General features: G+C 32.0%; 1 protein-coding gene across 1 annotated transcript in view; it reads right to left on the reverse strand.

Annotated features, from left to right (window-relative positions):
- The window catches only part of mgl (low-density lipoprotein receptor-related protein megalin), a 136,808-nt gene that overhangs the window by 31,552 nt on the left and 85,216 nt on the right, over positions 1-20,040 (reverse strand). The gene's annotated exons all lie outside the window — the stretch shown is intronic.

The raw sequence follows: 20,040 nt of genomic DNA on the forward strand, positions 1-20,040 counted from the left end.
CATGTCATTGGTAACACGAAATATGCGTAACTAAAAGTTTGATTGTTATTCTCTAAAAGTCTAAAACACTTCTTTTTTAAAGCTCCTAAGGGAGCGTCCATAAATTACGTGAGGTGTTCTTGTCCATTTTTTGACCCTCCCTCCCCCTCTGGTGAGATATCATGAGATTCTATTGAACCCCCTCCCCCATCCCCCCATCTCACGTGAGATTTTTCAAAATGTGGGTTTCTTATGTTTCTTAAATTCTTATGTTTATTTGTCATTGTAAAAAGAAAAAAAATTCCTTCGTGCTTTTGTTTACGACTAGTTAAAAATAGTAATTAATATTGCTGAAAGTTATAATAAGGGCCGATTTTTCAATGCTTGGATAAAACTTATCCGTCCAATAAAGTATTACAAGATAATATTAAAATGTCACGTAAACTATCAAATACAGGCAATTAGAATACGTTTTTAAATTGGTAGTTTTATACATTATTCCACGAATAAGTTTTATCCAAGCATTGAAAAATCGGCCCTTAGTGTTATAACAAGGTAACAATAGAATATTTAAATCTTAACCGTAACATTAAAATCTTAAGCATGTTATTTGGATTAAATGGACCAAAAGAGTATAATTTGCTTTGTTTGAATAAAAAAAAAAATTGCGTGATATTTGCCGACACCTCCCCAACGTAAGGTTAGATGAGATTTTACTCGACCCCTTCCCCCCCTAAAACAACTCACGTAATTTATGGACGCCCCCTAATATAAATAACGCTACAAAACGCCTGTCAGTTGTCACAGTATTTAAATAAATAATCCCTGATAACAAAAATAAAATTTGAATCATAAAATTCCAAGTGTCGATAATTTTGGCAAAATAATACTCAATATTGAATGATTTACAGTTCCTATCATTTTTCATTCTGATTTCTATTGAATAAAACATAAGATAAAATTCATAGCGAGATTATCAACAGTAAAATAAAGCCAACAGGATATCATTGATTCTGTGATAACTTCAATTGCCCATCCTAATAGTTTCTCAGAGAGGCTCAAAAGGATCACGATTCTTTTTCTAATAGTAGGAATAAATTATAGAAAAAAAGATGATTTCTAATTATAGAAGAAGAAGATGTGTGATATTACAAGAATAAAAAAGACATAAATACACTCAAAGTTGAACATTAATTTATCCAAAGACTCACTTTAGAAGCGCTTAGGAATATTCATACTTCATAGATTAATATTTACAACAAGGTATGAAAACAGATTCTACAAAAAACTGTATAAGTATGTAAGTTAAACAAATGCTAGACTTCTTATATGAAACGAGAAGACAAATTTCGTGTAATCACTATAACAGAAGCAAACATTTACGCCCTGCCACTCCTGCTGACGGAGGTAACACACAAACAAACAATAGTCCTTGCTACAAATTAGTGTAGCTAATTTAACTTTAGCTCTGCAAGTGTATACGACGGCAAAATAAAGCAAATATACAAATGAAGGGATTTCTGAGATATGGGACATGGGTGGTTGTGTATGAAATAAGATATATTGGGGCTTAAATTTTCTATGTATTAATGCTATTTATTTCGACCATCCCTAAGGCGTACCATCCTATACCACAATAAAAAAGTAAAAACATGTTTAACATAAGCTAAATGAACTTTTCTAAAATATTACCTATCTTGTATATAGCCGTCGAGTCGTTTCAGAGATGATTAACCGGAACAAACATTTGAACAATTATTATTCTTTCGTTATTATTCGTATTCACTTCAATAAGCTCTGTTATTTTGCATACAGTCTATTTTCTATACCAGGAAGGTAAAATATGTATGAAAAGACTAGACACAAAGGAAAACATAAACGCTTTTCCTATAAAGTTCCTTGTAAAACAAAATTAAAGTAGACGTAACCCGATACATTGTACAAGTAATTCAAAGCATCTGCCCTTAAACGAGTATAAAATTTTATAGTTTCCGTATTCTGTGGAGAGGTAGTGACATCCTGTAGTACCTAATGTTTAACCTTTTATTAAGGGGTTAGGAAAAACCATGTATAATATAGCCATTATTATAGATATTCCTATAAAAATATAAAATAAATCCTGCTTTAAAAAAAGGTGAAAAGCTAGCATGAATATAGAAAATTTCAGTTTGAGTTTGCTGCCGAATGTTTCCATTTAGAAAAATACTATTGTTTACATATGAAGGTTTTTTATTTTTCAGCGGATAGTATAAAACACAGGAATTTTACTAGTGAAAGCTTTATGCAATAATATTTTTAGACGAGTATAACATATAAGTATATTTTTCATAAACATATTTGATTAAATACAATAACCATATGCATATTTTGTAAAAATAAAACTACAAATAGAAATAGCATGGCCAAAATTTCCAACATCGTACGAATTTGTAGAATTCCTGTTAGTTGTGCATTGCGCATTCCGACGCGTGCTGAGCTCCCATTGTACGAACATAACACGCAGTGAACAATGCGCTAATCGGCGATATTTTTGTACTAATGCATTTAATAGTTGTACTTGTATTACCTGAATTTTTGGTTTTTATATAGACAAAATAGCAGGAAAAAATAAAATGTTATTTTGTATCATACGTTATGTGTTATTACGTACGGTATCAATAAACCAGATTGTTATGCTTGTTTTAAAACAAATGCATTAAATATATTCTTATTTTGTTCAGAGAATAGCTTTTCTTTATATAATTACCTAATATTAAATAATGTTAAAAGCTTGTGTTAAAAACCTCTATCTGAAACAAAATTCGTTTCATAGACTTTAAAATTAAATAAACTTATGAAAAATGAGTTTCCAAACAATGGACACATAAAATCAGTCCTAATTATGAACTTGTTCAGTTTATATGTAATAATTTATTAAAGTAATAGCAACGACCGGACCATAACAATATCATAAAACTCGTTATCCCATAACAAGCCTGACGTCTTCGCGAGTTATCCACCTCGTTAGCTTTTACTCTTGCTACGCGATTTTAAGCTTTATCAGCATACGTATTAAATGTTTGGAAGAATTTCACTAATTCTACGTTTATGAAGCAACTTAGAAAATTGAAATATATGCGTTCTGAAATAAGAAATTTTGAAGCAATTTTATGTTTGACAATTATTTTTATATAGTTTTTAATAATTGAACTAGCCTTTATTTTTACACATTTAACTGCATTATAAAATAAAACCATCACAAAACGGATATCATATGAATATAAGTAATTAAGTAACCTTTCAAAACAAGATCATCTATAGATATCATATAAGATCTAAATCCATGCTCTTTCTATGAATTGAATTTACAAAGTTACCAAACTACCAAGAAACTAAATTCTAAGAAAGCTCGAACAATATTTAAATTCAATAGCGCAGTTTTTCATTTGTACGTGTATGAAAGTAAATGAGGGTAGAATTGAATTATAAGTCCATATCGCTTCGGGCTGCAGCTACGAAATTGGAATCGTTTCTTTGTACAAATGGCTAATATGGATTAATGATACGTTTGTTCATTTATATGATACCTTTTGTTCGTGTTAATTGAAACGGAATTGTAAGAAACTGATTGTTGGACTGATAAAATGGATTTTGCCAAAATAATTAGTATACTAAACATTTTAAGAATGAATTTGATTGATAGGAAGGGGAGATGCAGCACTAAAATATACTTACTTGTTATTAAAAAAAACTTAATTCTTCGACAAGCGATCGAAGTCTATTCCTAAAGATCCTTGTAGATACATCAGAAAGAAAAAAGGTACGTTATAATAATGACATGCGTATATAAAAATCGGTCTGAAAAGTTCTGAATACTGATCCATTGACCGTAAACAATAAATCGATTCCACTCCTTAATGAGTTCAATGCATGACAGATAAGAGATGTGATCATCCAGCGGAACGCAAGTTTAGCGTATATCCGTTTGGCACATCGCCAGCCCCAGCTCTGTGGTAGACTATCAGGTTTTATAACAATTACACCTCGTATTGCTAATACTTTTAGAACTTGCAGGGCGAAATTGTCACTATCCTTACATAGTATAAAACGGTCGCTTCTCGCTGTCTCTCCCTATGTATGCTTGCTTATGCTTAGGTCTTTAAAAATATCAAACGGATTTTGACATGATTTTGATGAGGATTTTAATAGATAGTCGTTCTAGATGAAGCTTTATGTATAATTAATTTGTTAAGTTTGGATAGAGCGGGCAAGCAGCGGGCGGAAAACTTACATTATACATTTGAAAGTGTTTGTTTGTCCCTTCAGGTCATTGGAGCGATCATATCTTATGATTTTTATTTCTGAAGATAGATTAGAAAATGACATTTAGCTACTTTTTACCGCGATCATCATCTTATTCACATGTGAATTATTATAACGCAGACGAAGTCGTCGATAACAATTAAGTTATGTAAAACTATACGAGGATTGTAGTGTATCTATGTTTCCAATTGTGCTGAGTTTTCTTCTTTTCTAGTTAACTTATGATTTCGTTCAATGAGACGGGGGAGAGGTGCGCGCATTGCATAGGAAAGCGACATTGGTTGATTCATTTTAATTATTTTGATTTCTAGTACACACCTTTTTGTAGGTAGATACGTGGCATAAACTACGTATCTTCTTTAAACTACGTACGTTGTTAATCGTTTTGAAGTTTTAATTGTATGGTACACAGTTGAGTTTTGTTATTTTCGAAAGGTTTAAGTAGTACATCTGCATTCAAGTTTAACTTTTAAATATTGTATGAAACAACTGCTATCAAGTAAACTTCATTTCAAAACAAAACAACAAACCTATCTCATAAAGTAAACTACGCCTAACTCTACATTTACAAAATTTATTTTTGATTGTATGCATTTACTGAAATCGCTAATCGAGCATCACTATAACCTCAATACGTCAAGAAAAATTGCGTAACAATCTCGCAGACAAAATTGTGTCGCGACTCGTGGGATTGTTTTTAAATTTCGTTACTCGGAGGCTGTATTGTGCTGAAATGAGACAGACATATCGGAAATGCTGCAGCGGAAACGGGACAGATGTAATTGAAGAAAGCTTCCTTGAAGATTGTGTTTCGGAAGTTAGGTGTGAAAAGGTTATTGAAATGTTATAATGGCTTTGAGTTTTCTGAGTAACTGTGATTTTTGTTGTTTAAATAACGAAATTCTGGGTACCAAACTGTTTATTATTTAAACATCGAATGATGATTTATAAATTATTTTTATTTAAGCACACATATGCCATTTAACATCTAAATAAAATAAAAGACTATCGATTTTTATTAGCACCTACATACCATTTCCTAACCAATATTTCAATTATCAACACCTAAGTAAATGTATCCAACATTTATTTTAAAATTAAATATAAATTAAACGGCTGAACAATCAAAGCGCATATTATTCAATATAATTTAAGTGTCTCTGTGTAGGTAATGTCTCCGTCAAACTGTTGAACTTGTTCCATTTGCTTCCTCATCCGAATCGTCCATAAAAAGTTATCCCTCCCAAATTATTAAGACAAAGCTCCCATAGCAACAGTTATCGTTATCATATTCCGTTTTAAGTAAAATTCACGCAATGAGCACCCACAGAACCGTCACGGCCTTCACGAGGCAATAAAATTATTTCACAACTTTTAAATTCCGCAAATCCACAAACTTAGACAGCACATTTTGACATGCATAATTTGCGAAGAATTTAAAAAGGGACCCGAACTTTCTCGAATCGACTCGGATAACGTTATCCCGGGAGTTTTATATTTCCGGGAATATGGAAATTACCCGTTATGTGATATTATACGCCGAGGACAGTTATCCGTGATGACTCGGGACGGCAATAAATCGTAATGACGTTTTAAAGCCGGTTATCCGCGGATCAATGTTGCGGGGAACTTCGTACATAAGTGCGGGGAATTATCGCATTTGCCATTTATTGGATTATATTTTAATGCGTTCCGCTTAATGATAATAAAATGCAATGTCATATTGGTAATTCGTTTATTGTGCACATTATTTTTAAATGAACAGTTCGAAATTTTTTGAAGGTGGTCTCCTCTGAAAATTAGTGCAGCAATACATTTTAATTAATGGTTGCTGCTTTGCTGACGGGGAGTCCTTTTTGCCACCTTTGCTATTATATTTATGTTATGTGTGTCAGATAAAAAGATTTATGTATATTTTTTAATTGTGGCAAATAAAACGCTTTCTATTTCTATTTCTCAAGAAGCTATTTCTAAATTAAGGCATCTACTAACTGTGCATCTAATTTGTGATTTTGTCAGTAGATATAAGATACTAGATAGCTGTCAAATTATGTCATATATTTCCTGCTTTGCGTGCGAACCTTGGTGCGAACCATATCATGTTATCACTGCTTCTATATAGATGGGACTCATAAAACAGGTGAAGTTAAACAATTTCCTCAATAAAAGTGCGGATAAATCTGAAATATTTATCGGCGATACCGAGTGAAGGGTCGGAATTGATAACGGCCAATAATTTAACAGTTCCCAGCGGATACCCGGCCCCAGTGGCACATAAGTATCCCATAAAATAATTTAAATTGCAATTAATCTCGGACCTATATAAATATGCTGAGCGAAGTGTGGCTTGGAATTGAATTCTTTTCTTTTTAGAGGGGAGCGAAGAGAATTCTATTATTAGAATTGTGTGGCTATATTCATATAGGCATGTAGTAACGAACACGATAACTATATTCATAATATGATATGTATATTCATATTGTTATTTTTTATGATCACGCAGGTCAAGTGTTGGTTTGTAAATTGTCATGTGTCTTCGAAAATTTTGGTAAAAGCTTAGTTTAAATTAGCCCTTACTGTATACCATTTCATTACCATATTCTTACAGATGAAAGTAGTGGCTCTGGAACGAAGTGATAAAAAGAATTTGAATAGACACGTAATATTTTAGAGATTTATAATAGATTGGTTGAAGTTTAAGAAAATTTAATCGAATATAAATGTTATGAATGCAATAAAACATCGGATTTAATTCTCTCCAGCATACGTGAAGAGAAAATGCAGCAGTTATATAAATACATATTATTTACTGGTTAATTGAAAGAGTGTTTTAAATATTAATTCTTTTTGCACGATAAAATGTACCGAGAGTTGCCGCAATTATTTTAATCCTTTAAGAATCGTATATTTTTATTGAAAAATTTAATATAAAATAATATAGCTCATAAAGCAATACAGAAATATACATAGATAATACACGAAGTCAAAACAATAAACTACTTTTTGAGAGAACCAAATGGTCAGAAGAGTGTTTTATTTTTGTAGAAGTTACACATATTTGTAGAAGTTGTTTTATACTCTATATTCTATAAAATAAGACAGCAAAAATTAGTTTAATTCAAAACAAGTCTAATAGCAGCATTCAACGGTATAATATAGGGCCTACATACTAGAGGACAAAAGGGCGTCGATAATATTTATTTCTATTTTAATCAGATTGTAAAATATTTTGACTCCAAATGTGTGGGATCTCGTTAACAACTTTTACTAACTTAATAACCATAATATCTCAATAATAGTTATAAGAGTATTGATCCCTTATAATTTAATGGATTTATTACTTTGTGAAGTTTAGTCACAACTATACAATGTAACAGATTCCACGACATAATTCTCTCTTTTGAGAAGCGTAACAAATATGAAATAAGTAAAAGCACTGCTTTGTATTTCATTTATATTAAATATGTATAACGTCTTTTACGTTTCTTAATACATATAAATGTTACATAACAACCTTCTTAGAAGAATTGATTATCAGCTGTTGCTATAAATTTAATGATAAAACAGAAAAGGAAAGTTTGTAAGTAGGTACAGCTTGAATTGTAGTTTTCTAATTGAATAAAAATAATGTTTATAAATTAATTATATGTTTATAAAGTAAATAATAAAAAAATACTTACCAGGCAGTCAACCCTTACAAATAAACAAATAGAATAGAAGAAGACCCAGAAGATTCAATTTAAAAACCAATTATTAAATCATCCCGAAGATAATATAGTGAAGAAATTAAAAAAAAAAACTCCTTACGTGCAGAAAAATCAGTCGGTTTTAGTTATTCAGTGTCTTTTGTAAACAAGAATTGTTTATATTTTTATTTATTTGTCTGTGTGTCTGATTTTTATAGGTCATTCCCCATTTAGACAGCATAAGTATAAGGGTTTAGGAATTTATAGAATCACACAAATAGTCTAGCTACTGTAGGTACGAAAGGTCAAAACACTCAACGATAGTAGAGTTGGCAATAAAAACAAAATAATAATTGAACTCTGCTTTTTTTGGCATTGGCAATTTTAAGGTAGGTATTCCTACTTAAAAAATACAGTTTATCCATATTTTATATTATTAAATAATCACAAAAGATTTTACTGCCAACATCCACTGTATCCCACTACAGTAGCGCCCTCTACGACGTACCTTTGAAACGATACTTTTTTAAATTCGCTTTCATTTTCGGTAGACGAGGCTTCATGCGCCCTGTACGTCCTGAAAAGTTTAATTATTATGTAATAGTGTTAATAATTACTATTCTATCTAGATAATATGTATCCTGTTCTACTATAGTAGGTCAGGATACAGGTATTTTCTTAATATGAGTAGATATTATTACAAATATTTCGTCAAATGTTTTAAAAATATCGGTCTAAGGACGAATTATTTTAGTAAAAATACTTCGTCCTACTTTCAACGTAACGAAAAAGAGATGACCAGAATTTAAGAAAACATTTAACTTAGTTCTAAGTATCTCGATTATTTTCATTTTCATACTTTTCGTAGTTCTTCTTCCTTCTAAGTTATATAAGGTACCAGTTCGATCCGAAATTTCCCGAAGATACAAACTAAAGGATGTATTCTAGATCACTTTGCAAGCAATTCGTGTCAATGAAATGCAGAGAGACTTCAGAGCAATCAGTCTAATTGGGAAGGTGCTCCAAACGCTTGTCTTCGAGTCTATTGCAATCAGCGATTACCTCGAATCGATTAAGCCTTAAATTGTATGGAGTTTAGACTACCTACGACCTACGTATATGTATAATTTAAGCTTATTCTATATCTTATGTGGTTATAGAAATCACTTTTCAAAAGCTTATTAACGCGAGTGAAACCGCAGGGTACACTAATTTAGATAGACTAATTTAATTGTGCGTCTAATTTTAAAAAAAAAAAACGCTTCTTTATATGTGCTTAGTTGCTAAGGATATAATTATATGACAGGTTCAAATCCACAGCATAGCAAATAGAATAACATCTACTCTTATACATAATCGTTTTTAAATGACACTTCTCCCCATATTTCGTTGCGAAAACATCATCAATCACCATACATCATTTCAACGTATCTTCATATTGTCAATACAATCCCACATTTCGTAACAAAATTTTAATATCAAGTTAGCTAAGGTACGCTAAAGACGCTTTACTAAAGTTGCTAGCTTAGACTTCGCTATCAATTTAAGGCTTTACATTATGCTATGCTAATGTACAATAAATGTCATCTAAGCTTAAAATCAACGTTTCGCTGAAGAAGTGAATGTTTGATGATCCGAGACAAACACAGATCAAAAGAACTAGATAATCCAAACGTATTTAGATCTATCGTGTCATAAGATAAAGCGCGAAGAACCACATTTATTATAAGCCAAATTAAAATTTGCGTAATTCCATATCAAAAGCGTGTTTTACTCCTATATAGAGCGAGTCTCAGGTATACAACAATTTAAACAACTGATTCCAGACTGCATTTAATTCTGAACATATATCCCCGAAATCAAATTTAAACATATAATCGCAAATTAAATTCACTTGGAAAACTTTTTCTTCTTTCGTTTAAAATCGTGAAACATTTGACTTGAATAAAAAGTAACGCTTTGCGCTTCTAGGTTAATATGATCTGTGCACACGAGACTAGTCGGGTCAAACACATTACGATTAGGCACACACAATTCGCAATATTATTGTGAATTGTATACGGAATGTAATACAGTGTTTTTAAGATAATCTACGCCCACCAATCGGTCTTACGGTGAATTTTTAAATTTATTTTCAGAATATGTACAATCCTTAGGTACAAGTAATCTAATATCTTTACTATCATAAGAATGAAATACACTATAAACTTCATTTTGAAACAGTATGTATTACAGTATTTCTATAAAGTAAGCATTACAATTTTTTTGAAGTGAAACTTCTTTATCGGGGTTGGAAAAAAATTTAGTGTAACATTTTTTCGTTACGCGTGACATTTTTCCGTTACGCGCCATCTTTTTCTTATCCCTACCACGCGTGATTCGACGTATTTCTGTAAAGTTGCATATAGTAAATTATTTTTTGAAAAAATAAGGTCATAAAGAAGTTTCACTTCTTACGCGTGTACACGCACACATTTTTTTTATCCAAGCACGATTTCTTTCAATTAACGCATCTGGGCATACCTATATCTGAGCTGACTGTGTCAGAAACATTCTATTTAAAAATTGTTTACATATCCACTGTATTACCTTTAAAAATCCTAATATTGGTGTATAGGAACATTAACTTAAATTTTAAATTGTCGACAATTAACCGAGTTTAATTACCACAACAAGGATTTGCTCTTATCGTTAATACGGGGACGGGGGATTGTTAAAAGACGCTTTACTTAATGGCAGGCACAAAATACAATGTTATAGTTTTTATTCTTGCAATTTGTGAATTAAAGGCATACTTATAAAGATTATCATCACGATTTTATGCCAATAAATTAGTAACTTAATTATTTTATCATTTTAATATTAAAAACATAGAACAAATCTATCCTACAGATATTATCTATCGAACAAAAATCATGCCTAGTAAATTTCACAAAAATTCAGGCATTTACTTGACTAAGGTTTACTTCAAGTAACATCGGAAGTAAAGCGGAAGCTACGTAAGTAAGCAGCCGCATGTTGAGGAACCATAAACCTGCGATACTAAGCTGAGAGGACACTATATACTAATGCTATCTACTTTTATGCGAATTTTTCTTCAATGGAAATATTTTGTGATGGAAGGTAATTTCTTTTATACGAAGATTCATAAATATATCATATATAAATATCTAACTGTAATATTCGAGGGTAGCCGCTATAATGATAAATGACGGAAAGTCTAGAATAAATTTGATTGTTGTGGTTTATTGAATATTCTAGTGGTCTACGGCATCGCTACGGTAGAGACGCGGGTTGCAGACATACCTCACGTATTTTTCCTCTTGATTTTTCTGTATCGATTCCATATTATTTAAGCTTTTAATTAGGTTAGGTTTCGTAAGGGTTTATGGTTTGGATTGACTAGATTTGACCTCTAAACCTTACATGAAGATACGATATATTAAACAGTATGCACATACACAGAGTACCAAGAGAGTAGCAGAGATAAGTCTCTATGTACTAATACATCATTCCACCTTGCGCTTACAATGCCCAATTTAGTAGACATTGTATTATTGGACTTGAAGCACTAGTTGTTCTCAAAACCACACAGCATAGGAATACTAATACATACAAGTATACATTCTTATAGAAGTTCAAACAACTCGGTGCCATTTAAGAAACGAATAGAATAGCGAAAAAAATGTACTGAAAACATGTTGAAAATGATGTTTAATAATCAAAATTCATCTATAGGTAGATGTAGGTCTTCAGTATTATATTTTATTACAAACTATGCCGTGCATATAAAAAATAACAGTTAAATCTTATGATCACAAAAGGCAACTAACGATGTTTATATAAAGGGAAATACAGTTGAAGTAATGGAGGTATTATAGCATAATATTTCACAGGAGGTCCCAAACCGCATTATTTTGAAGGGAACGGGTAATGAGTGTTGTCATTTGTTTCGTTTCAGCAATCTCGTCTTTGTAATTCAAACAACGTGTTTCTTTTGTGGTTAATGTTGGAAATGCTTTTCTTATTGATTATTTGGTGCATAAAATTGTTTTGATATGATTTAATTCATATAGCTTGCCTGGAAGGAACAAATGTTGCGCGATGAGACCATCTCGTAGAATGCGTATAATGTTTTGTACACATATGTATATCTAAATAATTTTCTGCAAATATTGTTATTAATTGAAATTTAATTGAATATATGAAATAAAATGACAAAACCTCCTGACGTTTTTCCATGTTTTACTTTTACCTAATGTAGGTACTATTTTTAACTGCGAGCATCTTCACTGCGCTTATTTTACCTGAAACAAGAAAGATATGTTATTAGACAGAGAAAACGGCCATTTTGATCACATTTACATGTTATGTGTAAACTTATAATATGTGTTTGGAGCATGAAATTGAAATTATTGCAAATATGTGATTACAAATTCATGATAGATTTCCGAAATACCTTAAATGAATGTGTAGGTATAATAATTACGTTTTGTTCGCTTTATTTGTAGCGCGCAGTATGGTTCAAACGAAGCTATAAAAAAATCATCAAATAGGAGTAGATATAATAGAAAAATATGGTTAATTCAAAGACAAACGTAACGTAAACTTTATTTTAGGAGTGATTTTTTAAAGTAGGTACTTAATTGTTTGGTATTTTGTAATTTAGAAATTCTTCCCTGCTAACCCACTTTTGATCATTTTATTGTAATTTTCCCTAGCTCTTGTATTTTTCTTAGCTCTATATTGTGGAATATTAGATATGCGAGTTAGATCTCCAAGTTTTCGAGTAGGCTCTGAAGTGTCCAACGCTTCACAAATAACAATTGACCTGATTTATTTATTTAAATTCGCGTTTCATAATAATTACAATACAACGAATACAATGGTGAGGCTGGATCGGAAATACAATTTTATAACACTTTTATGGTTATGTCTTTCACACGTTGTTATTGGCTTTAATGTTTCGTTTTACGATGTAATTGTATTGATAACGCGTGCAAAATGCAAAATAACATTTTTATTATGGTATATTTGTGCTATTTCTTTTGTAATGGGATTCATAGAAAAAAGTTTCACATCAGAGAGAAGCTTTCGTGGGATTTTTTGGATAAAAAGAACTATCAATACTATCATTAAAATAATGTAATTAATTGAAGGTTTTATACCTCGCTATTGCACGCCTCATAAGCGAAGCGTTGAGGTGGGTACTACTGTCACTTCGCGCAAAACATCTGATTTTTCAAACTTAAAATGTCTTTATGTATCATACATTGCACTTGTAAGATAATACATACACACACATATTAAGAAAAAACACTATTTTTAACGTTCATGATATTTTTGATGTCATTTTTGTTATTTAAACTAGTTAAAAAACAGTTTAAAAAAGTTCTGTCTTGGACGTCCGTGTGTCTGTATGTGCGGATCCTTTTTCTTGTTAACACGATAGCGACCGAAATACTTTACTAATCGAGTCTTTTTTTTTCTCTTACGCTTGAGTATGCTCAGGAATAGAACCCTTTCATTTTTCAGGGTCTGATTCCATGTGGTTTAATTGTTATTAAATAAACAAAAATAATAATTAATAAATATTTATTAAAAAAAAATTATGAGGCGTGCACTTTTGGATTTTCCAAATTATTTCAATATTATGATACTCTCGGTATGATAGATAGATGTTCTTAAAAACGCACAGGAAAAATATGTGAACTATTTGTCAGGTTAATTCTAGTTACAGTTACCTCATTAAATTGTCATCCAAATGTTTTAATAGTGTCAATGAAATAAAGAGTGTTGTAAACAGTGAATCTGAAAACAAAGGGCAGAGGTTGTCGCGGAGAGAATTTCACTTATGTCCCATCGACCCGGCTCGCCTGTTATTGGTTTGTATGCGATGGATTTATAACGGCTTACACACTGTGCTTTACGTTTATATCATGCAGTAAATGATTAAAGGTTATTTTATAATAAGTTATTTCAGGTAGGCACATATCTTTCCAGATAACTGAGCTAGCTTCAGTTGAGCATAGCCACGTAGCGGGTGCTACGCGTAAAAAAGGAAAAGAAACTGATAGTCGGAACTCGGAATCTTAAAATATAAGCCAGAACTATCGCTTTTGGAACAGTTTACACTTTACAGTAAATCCTCTCTATAGGTAGGTATCTACGTACATGCAAAAATAAAAGTAAAGATACAATATTGCCGAAGTGGCTTTTACCACAATTATATATTTGTGTGAAATACGTCGTTTCAATAAGAATACAATTCTCAAACACTCGGCTTGTCGGATGTCTCACATCGGAACATTTCCTCCCAAATTGCTAGCTCTCAGCTTTTAAAGATTTGTTCACGAAATGGTACATTCAAATCGTAGCCGCGGGCAAGGAATATTAGGGACATTTTGGGCTATACATTTGTATCTATATTTATTACGTAGTATATTTTTACATTGGCTTCAAAGCTTTGTAACGTAACAGTGATGTGTGGTTTTGGTCGATATTTTAAATTTAATGAATTTGGAGAGCGTATTGTCTATTTAATTTCTTAAGGCGTTACCCGGCAATTTCGACTATGTTCAACCTCTATAAAGTCTGGTACAACATAAAGCACAATACCGAAAAAAATATATAAAATAGGATGGTCTTTGATCTTTAATTGCTCGCGAGGGCTTTTTTCCAAAGTTAATAGATTTCTAGACAAAAAAATGTGCCGTGGTCATCGATTTTTCCGCAAATACTCTATAAACTTCGTAACCTGCTGACTTAGAGCTCTGAAAATTTTATGTTTAATAAATTATCAGTTACACAACATTCCCTGACGAGGATTTTTTGTTTCACTGATTGGTATCTTTTTAAATACAAAATGCGAGGAAAAAAGAAGGTGCAGCGGGAGAGATTTGAGATCCGTCAAGTATGGTCAAGGTTATTAGCGCATGTATAAGCCTTAAATGGTGATGAATGGAGAAGATAATTATAATACAGGAAAACTACCTATACATAATTATTGTAAAGCATAACCATACCCATGCATACACTAAACATACATTTCAATCAATACTTTGTTTAGTAACATAAATTAGTAGGTGTGAACAACGAACACGTAATCCAATGAATTGTGCAAACGTGTGTAGTGCGTAAACGAGATTTATTACCATTGTGCTATATTAAGGACCCACAGATTGGGGTCTCGAGCTCGGGGTTATCTGCATAATGTAATTACAACCTGACCCCAGTCCCCAGCATCCACGCTTCTGAAGAATTCGCCTTCATTATCGACCTCTAATTTATTCTCGATAATAGAATACTTTTATTGGCTCTACGTGACTTTCGGCGGTTTGCCACATTGGTTATTACCTTGGTGATTTTCATATTTATTAGCGGCATGGATAGTGTAGTGTTACAATGTTTTAATTGTTGTTAAGCATTAGATATATTACCTACTTAACAACGTTTTAATTATTCTTGCATGTTAAAAATAATATCTCCACATTTTCTTGCATCGTGAAATCATTATTTATCTTTACGACAAGCAATTATTCAATAGTTAAAGAATCAACCAGTATAAATAAAAAAACAAAATAAATCATAATTCACACTTCCTAGATCTCAATCCCGCAAAAATATAGATTTTAATCCATTAACAGATTCACATTCATATCTTTTCTACATTTTAAAAACGTAACCTTTGCCTCAACGACCTATAACTCCAGATGGCACATTCAAAATGTTTCATCCGTGATGTACAATAACATGTTCCTTTATAACCAAGAAAGAGCCCCGTAACGGTATGTAAGTGTCTCGAAGCGTGACTTCACATAAATTCGCTCACTGTGACAGCATGGAGATGGTATGATATGTAATTGGCCAAATTAAAAGTAACCTACACTTGCCCTTTGTCAAACATCGCCTTTGCTGGCTTATGTAAATTCATCTTGTTATTCGAAATTACAATTTAATGAACAGACAGCGTAATTGAATAAATAATTCGGTTATTGGTGTAGATTCATTTAATTAAAGATCGGTTTGATGTAAATTATAGTTATTACTTATTATACAACTTATAACTAACTTATAATAGCTTTCGTTTGTTCGATTAATTCTTCAAATTTAAGTTACCTAGTTAGTTGATAATGCCAGACAGGTAGATCCAAAAATAGATCAGATGAGAGATGAACTAATTAAAAGTAATTTTCATTAAAAAGTTCCTAATTTATTTATTTAATCAGTTTGTAAATGGATTTAGTAATACGTCATTTACATCCCAACTTAATTATCCTAGATTTTCTAGCGCCTTGTAAAATAAAGCTAGCAAATGCGCTCTCGCTCGTTACTGCTTTCATCCAGGAGCTATCTTTATAGCTGGCTCCCCAGAGATTGAGCAGTATAATGTGCTCTGGCATTAACAATTACTTTATATATAAATTGTAATTGTTAAGTTCCAATTAATTAAGTTATTCTAAATGAAATGTAGCTTAAGTCGGTAAACATTAAATTGGCCACAAAATGTTATAAAATGCTATTCAGTCTGTGTACAACACGTTTTTACATATGGTTAAATCTTTAAAGAGAATAAGAGAATATATTTTCAATGTTAAAAAGTAGAATATTTTTAAAGTGAAAACTTCTTTAGCGGCGTTGGGACTTGGGTATAAAATCTTAAACTCGCGTCAGGACACGTGGCCTGATCGAAAAAGCGTAAGACGGATGTTTTTTTTTTAGCCCTTATATTCCATGCGTAAGACGGATAGATACCATTCCAAAATATCAAACATGCTAGTTTTCACTTCTGCCGGCACTCCCGGAGTGCAACCCGTCTTTTTTTTTATTAGTATATAAATGTTTTCCCTATTGATAATTAGTTGTTTTTACCAAACGTATTTTCATTCCCTCTTTCTCCTTAACCTACAATCCCACCTAATCCCATTCAATCTGAGTAAACCTGCGAGAAATCTAAGAAACGTGCGAACTGCTAATCCACTGCCTCGTTGCTCGTGTTTATAACACAATTATATATTTTGCTGACTTACGCAACTTCATGTGTAATCAAAATAAATACTTTTTCCTTTTATGGAAAATTTTTCCTAAACGTTTAGTGCCTTCAGGTCGTAATATAGAGAATTTTCTCCAGCATACGAGTAACTCGTTCAAACAAATTCTTAAGCTGTTTACTATTAAAGTATACATATTATAACCCTCCCTCTGGCACCTCCAAAGAGGCACGTAATGTACAGCTCACCGGTGAATGAGACAGGTCGTATATCAACGCAATACGCAGCCAAATACATCATTTACATTAAGTTCGCACGTTACGAATTGTGAAGTTTTATAGCAACTGTTGAAGACGGGAATATCTAAATCTAAAATATACAGTAGAAAAGTGTTAAATGGATGACGTAGACAACGAATTATATATAGATATAAACTAGTGAGAAACAAATAGATTGTGAACATATTAAATAGGAATACTTAAGAATCCAATTGTGTACGTCAACTCCAAGTTTTAATATGAAGATGTTTTTGGTGTCCCTTTAAAATGTAATAAAGCAAATTCAATAATCCATTTGCACACGAAGATTGGATCAAAATGAATAAAATACAGGTTGCTTTTAAATCAAGTAACTAAATAGACTAGTTTCAATAAAGATAGCTAGAAGCACACTGCATGATAGTTACACCTGTATTTTCTGTACACACACAGATATGAGGTTTCAATTCACCAAAGATGAAATTGTTTCCTATATAAATAACTATACACATTAATAAAACTAATGGTAAACGTAAAAACCTGCCTGTTTGCCTATAAGGCTTTCACGACTAAACGAAGCAATAGGGAAAATTTTTCGTCCATGGTTTTGTCCGCGGGTGAAACAGAGGGGCACAGCAAGTAATTTAATAAAAACTGAAGAGCATAAAATGTAGAAATGCCAGTGCTGAGCAACTTATCATACATTCTTATAAAAGCGTAGCAATAAACCCTTGAAATGATTTTACGGCGTCGACACGATGTAATGAATATTCTTATCGTGCGGTTTTTTCTAGAACATTGTGCAAAATGACGACGTTAGTCTTTGAGATGGCTTCTCTTGATTTTTTATCGCTTCAAGCGTGACAGGTAATTTTTTTTTGTTTAAGTATGGATACTTGACTTATAATGAGATGCTTTTTTATAATAAATTTTTTTTAAGCAATTAAGTTTGTAAGGTATGAAAAAATATAAAGAATGATGTGCCTAGCAGCTGTAGCAGCCGAAGTTATTCTCAAGGTTTATTTCTCGTATTTCTTACAACTGAAAAGTATTATTGCAGACTTATTTCGTTCCAAAACTTACAAAATATAATTGAGGAAATAGTTAGTAAAAAATGTCGAAAATCTGTGTTATCTCGAACACGTATGACTTCAATCAAGATGCTTGGGCTTCATATAAAAAATATTACTGGTACGAACAATAAGCCTACTTACATAGTTTACCGAATATTATAACGGGTTATATTCACAAAATATTAAAAAAAATACGTGTGTCACTCGAGGACTGCCGCGGTAAAGCTATTGCATAGCATCGGATCGCTGTGCCGGTTCGAGTGGGGGGTGGTTAGACCTAAAAACCTATGCAATAGCTTAAAAACTATAGAAATTCCTTTTTATGGACAATTTTACAACAGCAGGTAGGTACCTACTTAAACGCTGATTAAGAAACTATTAAGGTTAACTGAAAGGTCCATTGTAACCACAAAACAAAGGCTGTATAAGTTGGCGATAACAGTAAATCTTGTGCCCTTATCAGCCCTTCTAACTGAAACTGTATTGAAGTTGAGATTCAACTGATTTTACCATTTGAACAATAACTTGACGGTGGCTATAACATCGGTACCAAGTGTGTACTTCCTAATCTATTACCATGGACTAATAGAATCTAAAGAGGACTGATGATTGTCATACTAGAGATCGTACCCCGTAATTTCAGCTTATTGCTAGATGGCGCTCTCATTTGAGCTTATTATTTAATTTGCAGTTTTAAAAGCGCCACCTAGTGACCAATTTTAGAACTAAGGAAACAGCAAACTATCGATTTTCAATTATTACATCTAGAGGGCGTTGTTTTAAAAACTCCGGTGTTTTTGAATTATTATTTTAGTTTTTAGGGAGCATCTAAGGAAGTGAGTACCTCTATTACGATTTCGACACCCACTACAAACATTCGACATAGTGATCAGAGTAGTGTATACATATAATATAATTATATTATATATATTCTTTATTTTCTGTTAAAAAAATGTCTATATCTTTTTTCTTCTTAAGTATTCCCTTGTAAACAGTATTATTTATATGACCATAAAATACGGGAAAAGAAAAAAAAATGTGAATGTACAGCGATGATTTGAACCAGCATCTATCGATTTTAAAGTACGAGACTCAGTCAACACAGCTACAGGCACTTATACGTCTTACATTGAAATTTATGCTCTAATTGTTCGAGTATTTCTTTGATAAATACAGTTCATAGCAACGCGGTGGTGGAGCATCTTAAGGAAGTGAGTACCTTTAACCTTTAAGTATGGACGTCATTTTTTCTTAACACTACTGCGGACGTGGAGTCTCACAGGCTCCTATATGTACATACTTTTTTTTTTGAGAATTTGATATAAGGTTGCTTTAAAGCTGATTGGATATTGAATTTAAGGGATTTAGCAATAAAATAACGTGCTTATGTTATCAACTTTTATTTAAAAAAAATAGAAATGTAAAAAATAAAAAATCGTGACACTTTTAAGTCTAAATTTACTTAGGCTACATTTTTAGATATTAAAAACAGCCAAACTTATGACTATAACAAAATGAGTCTTTTTTTCTTAAAATATAATATATAAGGAACCAAAAACACAAAATACCTACTTCCGGTAACTAATACAAAAAATATTGACAACGGTCTAATAACGCTAATTTATTGGCAGTCAGTGCACAAAGGTCTAGAACATTGGAGACACACAGGTTTCTTGCACCCAACACAAACATAGGTAGTTATCCTATGTTTTTTCGCGGGACAGATTCTACATGCTCTTCTGGACCCTTGAAT

Source organism: Colias eurytheme, chromosome 12, assembly GCF_061535395.1.
Source record: "Colias eurytheme isolate Ceu_HAF_F1 chromosome 12, ilColEury1 Martin Lab GWU primary, whole genome shotgun sequence".
NCBI classification, from domain to species: Eukaryota; Metazoa; Arthropoda; class Insecta; order Lepidoptera; family Pieridae; genus Colias; species Colias eurytheme.